Source organism: Physeter macrocephalus, chromosome 8 (assembly GCF_002837175.3).
Source record: "Physeter macrocephalus isolate SW-GA chromosome 8, ASM283717v5, whole genome shotgun sequence".
In the NCBI taxonomy this organism is placed as follows: Eukaryota; Metazoa; Chordata; class Mammalia; order Artiodactyla; family Physeteridae; genus Physeter; species Physeter macrocephalus.
The window spans coordinates 135,988,613-135,994,612 of NC_041221.1; the positions used below are offsets into that span (position 1 = coordinate 135,988,613).

Below are 6,000 nucleotides of genomic sequence, written 5' to 3' on the forward strand. Positions count from 1 at the left end.
ACCATAGTGAGAAGTCACTATTTTTAGTGGCAACTCCTCAAATTGCAGACTTACCATGCAGCCATGCAGCCCTGACCTGTTACAATCACAGCTAAGATTTACTGAATGCCTACTAAACACCAGGTGCCGGGCAAAACACATTACATGCATTATTTCATTTTATCCTTCCAATAACCCTATGAGGTCAGTAGTAGCATTATCTTCACCTTACAGATGAGAAAAAAACTGAGACTCAGTAACTTACTCAAAGTCACTCAGCTGATAAGGGGCGGAGATAAAATTTGAACCTGGGAAGTCAACATATGGAGCCCACAGACTTGACCTACACCTGCTGCAGACCCGGAGGAGAAAAGTTTAAGTGCAACATTGTGTGATAGCGATGACCTTACATTTTCTTTTTCTTTCTTTTTTTTTTTTTTTTTTTTGCGGTACGCGGGCCTCTCACAAAAATATGGAGCGCTTCACGAATTTGCGTGTCATCCTTGCGCAGGGGCCATGCTAATCTTCTCTGTATCGTTCCAATTTTAGTATAAGTGCTGCCGAAGCGAGCACTACATTTTCTTTCAAAGACAGTAAATTTAGTTGGGTGAAGAGAATTCAAATGCATTAAACAATTGGAAAACACTCTTACAAAACACAATAGTAACAATCATTCATTGCTCTCTGGTAGAATAGCCTCTAATGGGGGGTTGGTTCCCAAATCAACATGTAAGGAAAAAAACTGAACACAGACAAATTACTCTAAAATTCCTTTAAATTGCTCATAAACTACTGTTCCATAGACATAGCTTTGTAAGGAAACAACAGATTCACATCTCCCTTCTCATGCTCACCCTGGGATATATCCAAATTTAGGGTAATGGCTGAGCTGTACCTTCAAAATTTGAATTCTCTCTCCTTCTCTCTTTCTCTCCTTTCCTCTTTCTCTCCTTTCCTCCCTCTCTTGTTGTGTATATTTGAATGTACATAATTTTAAAATACTTATGATGTTACTCCATTGTCATACGAACCTAGAATGGAACATAAATGTGAGGGCACCAAAGTAAGGGAAAGTAATAATTTTTCTTTTATAAACACAGCACAGAAATAAGTACCTCAGGGATTAGTCTGACATGTGTCTGTCATGGCATATACACACTGTCCATTCTCCTAAGCAAACCATCCTAGCCTACCCTGTGCACGGACATGGTTCAGGCATAAGAGCATCTGTCACAAGCAGAGCAAATTTCTCTTCCCTCCTAGTTGTCTAAAATCAGTACAAGGAAGTCCTAGCCACAGCAATCAGAGAAGAAAAAGAAACAAAAGGAATACAAATTGCAAAAGAAGAAGTAAAACTGTCACTGTTTGCAGATGACATGATACTATACATAGAGAATCCTAAAGATGCCACCAGAAAACTACTAGAGCTAATCAATGACTTTGGTAAAGTTGCAGGATACAAAATTAATGCACAGAAATCTCTGGCATTCCTATACACTAATGACAATGTAGTTTATTTATTTATTTAATTTTATTTAATTAATTAATTTATTTTTGGCTGCGTTGGGTCTTTGTTGCTGTGCATGGGCTTTCTCTAGTTGCAGTGAGCGGGGGCTACTCTTCCTTGCGGTGAGCGGGCTTCTCATTGCAGTGGCTTCTCTTGTTGTGGAGCACGGGCTCTAGGTGCACGGGCTTCAGTAGTTGTGGCTCCCGGGTTCAGTAGTTGTGGCTCACGGGCTCTAGAGCGCAGGCTCAGTAGTTGTGGCTCACCGGCTTAGTTGCTCCGTGGCAGACATGTGGGATCTTCCCGGACCAGGGTTTGAACCCGTGTCCCCTGCACTGGCAGGCAGATTCTTAACCACTGCGCCACCAGGGAAGCCCGAGGGGCATTTTGAGATGACAGATGACAGAACTTGGTTAACCGGGATCAAGAAATTTAGGAGATGCTGCTTAGAAAAAGAAAAGTCAAGCAAATAGGAGGACAGGAAAGGACAATTAAGAATGCTCTGCCAGGGAACTGATTTCAGAGAAAGAAGGCAAAGAAGGAAGGTGGAAAGAGAAAAAGCTCTCTGCAAAATCCAGTACATCCTGCATATTCCCAGGTCTCATTATATTGAGCCAGGTCCAGGAGGGAGCTTATTCACTAACCGAACTGTCATAAGGTTAAAAAAGAAAAAAAGGAGGGATTGAAAAAGGGCTAGAACTAGGGTAGGGTGAGTGACACACTCCCCTTGGGCACCAAATTTAAGAGGCACCCAAAACTCAATCATCAAGATAAATAATATTTTAATGCAATAGTTTTAAAAATCAATTTGGCAAGCTACAGCCAGACACCTGCTTTGCAAATAAAGTTTATCGGAACCAAGGTCAGGCTCAGGGCGATTGAGGCAGGGTCATAAAAGTGCACAATAGCATTCTGTCTTCATTTCAAATTTGGTTTTTGTTCAACATAGATTTTTTTTGCTCTAATTTTGAATTTAAAAAATACTACACTAAAACATTATTTATCTTGATTGCTGATTTCTGGGGCTCCCCTTAAATGCTTTGCCTTACTCACTGCACACTAGTCCTGACCTGGGTTGTAAAAGAGAGAGGGGGAAGGCAGAAAGAGATAGTCAGTGGTTTAAAGACTTACGCAGGGATTTGGGGTCAAGACCTAAAGCAGAAAAGTTGGAGATTCCATTTTATCCTGCTGTGTGCATTCTGTGCCCTGGGCGCCCTCATGCCAATGAAGGCTGTTCTTTCATTGAGCTCCTTCTCTTGCTTTGGCAGCTGCACTCACTTTTATATGCAGGTTCTGGAATGCTGGGAGCTGTATGGCAGCCAACGTCTCTCTTCTCCCTTCTCAAACATGACATTCTCTGTAATTCACTTACAGACACCTCTTTCCTTAGCCTTCTCACCCAGGGAGCCTGATCAAGGAATCTAAGAACTAAGCCTCATTTGCCTTCTCTGGGTATGCAAGTGAATTTGCATATATCTTGTATCCATTTGCATTCTCCTCACATGGGGGCATTTAGAATAAAAACAACATTCATGAATCAAAATGAAGCTTGTTCCATTCTTTCTCTGTCAAAGTATGGTGCAAGTAAAAGGATACCGCAGTGTAAGAAAAGAGCTGAAATTATATTTGCCATGGTTATGTGTAGTTTTAAAAGCAATCCAATTTGGTGGCATTTACCACCACAGAATTGGCGTTTATAGGTTTAGCCTAGAAGAACGTAATCATTCGTGACTGAAATGGCTACCCCCTTCCTCTACCATTCTTGTAGAAATTGAGCCAAGGGCCCCTAAAAGCTGAAACTGCCCTCTTTTCCTCCCCCTGGTCACCACTTAAAGGGTAGGAAGCCTGTTGGTTCCAGTTAATTGATTTCTTCATTTGAAATGAAATGCATGAAGAACCAACTAAAAAGGAGAAAAGGAAGAAGGAGTGATGTTCTTCATCCTCCCTCAGCCCTTTGGGAGCTAAAAGAACTAAGGGAAGGAAAAGAGTAGTCTGGTATGAACACTGCAGAGAATTTCATCTAAAGAAACAAAGTGAAGAGTGGACTACTGGTCTCAAAATGAGAGAGAACCCAAAATGATGAAAACTGACATGATAAATAACAAAGGCAAGTTCATTATAGAGTTTCTTTTTTAAGTAGAACTGTTAAGTAAGAATACGTCAACATGCTTCCAGCACTAAGAGAAAAAGTACCTAGCCAGAGTGTGGGATCCTTACAATCTGTGTGACAGGTAGATAGTTCAGTAAATAAGGATGTCTCAAACCATCACAGCTTGAGAAAAATCCCCTTAGTGCATTTAACCTCCTTATCTTATAATACCCAGTTCTTGAAGCAACTTTCTGGTTATCTGATGATTTGTAACCAAGAAAAGTGGTGCTCTAGAGAATGGATTTCTATTTTCAAACAGATACACCTCTTACTATAACTACCACAGTGACATCCTGGTTTATAAATCAGAGTTTTTGTTTGTTTTTTTGTGTTTTTAAAAATTTATTTATTTATTTTTGGCTGCATTGGGTCTTTGTTGCTGTGTGCGGGCTTTCTCTAGTTGCGACGAGCGGGGGCTACTCTTCATTGCGGTGCACAGGCTTCTCTTGTTGTGGAGCACAGGCTCTAGGTGCGCAGGCTTCAGTAGTTGTGGCACGTGGGCTCAGTAGCTGTGGCTCGCGGGCTCTAGAGTGCAGGCTCAGTAGTTGTGGCTCACGGGCTTAGTTGCTCCACGGCAGGCATGTGGGATCTTCCCTGTCCAGGGCTCGAACCCATGTCCCCTGCATTGGCAGGCGGATTCTTAACCACTGCACCACCGGGAAGCCCCTAATTCAGAGTTTTATAAATTTGGTTTAATTGATGCCTAATTCAACTCCTGGTTGAACTGATAAAATCAAGCTTCTGACCAAACTGTCAACAAGCCTTATCATTTCTGCCTTTAAAATGTCCTATGCAGGACTTCCCTGCATGGGAATGGTGAATTCCACCATTTTGTCTTCCAGGTCACTTATCCGTTCTTCTGCCTCAGTTACTCTGCTATTGATTTCTTCTAGTGTATTTTTGTATTGTTCATCTCTGTTTGTTTGTTCTTTAATTCTTCTAGGTGTTTGAGTTCTCTGCCTTTTCATTTTGTCTGTCTTTTTGAGAATGTGGTTTTCGTTCCACAGGCTGCAGGATTGTAGTTCTTCTTGCTTCTTTGGGAACAGTAGGTTTTTATAAAATACTTCTATAACCATTTAAATTTTTACAATGGTCATGTACTTCTTTTATATTAAACATTAATTTACAGTGATTGATAATGTAGTAACTGAAGTAATTCATATACTCTATGTGGATTTATTAATTCAAATATATTACATACACACACACAAAGTGAGAGTAAAAGCAAGCAATAACACATGCAGAAGAAAACATGTCAATTACAGAATTTCTCATTAAGTAGTGGGATACTAGATGATTTTTATTTTCTCCTTTAAAATTATTTTTCTAGATTTTTTTTTTTAAGCAGAGGTCTTCTTAGAAGCCCATATGATTTAAATTTATTTATTTATTTATTTATTTATTTATTTATTTTTGCTGTGTTGGGTCTTCGTTTCTGTGCTAGGGCTTTCTCTAGTTGTGGCAAGCGGGGGCCACTCTTCATCGTGGTGCACGGGCCTCTCACTATCGCGGCCTCTCTTGCTGCAGAGCACAGGCTACAGATGCACAGGCTCAGTAATTGTGGCTCACGGGCCCAGTTGCTCAGCAGCATATGGGATCTTCCCAGACCAGGGCTCGAACCTGTGTCCCCTGCATTGGCAGGCAGATTCTCAACCACTGTGCTACCAGGGAAGCCCTCTAGATGTTTATAAGGATCCTGGTACAGTTTTCTTGCTGCAAATAGCACTCATTGTTTATCCTTTCCTCTTTTTTAAAAAAATTTATTTATTTATTTATTTATTTTGGTTGTGCTCAGTCTTCGTTGCAGCGTGCAGGCTCTTCACTGCAGTGGGCAGACTTCTCTAATTGCAGCACTCAGGCTCTAGAGCGTGAGGGCTCAGTAGTTGCGGTGTAAGGGCTCAGTTTCAGTATGTGGGATCTTAGTTCCCTGATCAGGGATTGAACCCGGGTCCCCTCCAGTGGGAGCATGGAGTCTTAACCACTGGACCACCAGGGAAGTCCCTGTTTATTCTTTCCAAGTTATAAAAACTATTCATTTTCAGAGTAGAAAACTTAGAAAATACATAATAATTTAAAGGAACACTATCAAAATTCATCTATAACTTCAACATCCAGAGATAACCATTGTTAACCTCTTGGTTAATATCCTTCTGGTCCTTTTGCAGTGTTTTTCTTATTAAAAATATGATCATATCTGCTCTGTGAACTATGTTTTTGTTTGTTTGACATATTATCCAGAATATTTCTCCATGTCCATAAAGTATTCTCCAACATGATTTTTATAACTGCATAATATTCCATAATAGGAGATATTATAATTTACTAAGCCAACTCTACTTCTGGACTGTCCCAATTTTTTTAACATTCT

At 40.4% G+C, this 6,000-nt stretch overlaps 1 non-coding gene across 1 annotated transcript; it reads right to left on the reverse strand.

The window, feature by feature from the left end:
• Positions 1-445: 445 nt before the first annotated feature.
• On the reverse strand, positions 446-552 carry LOC112065671 (U6 spliceosomal RNA). Its single transcript, XR_002892163.1, has one exon. It is a non-coding gene; the product is annotated as a U6 spliceosomal RNA (small nuclear RNA).
• Between the last annotated feature and the right edge of the window lie 5,448 nt (positions 553-6,000).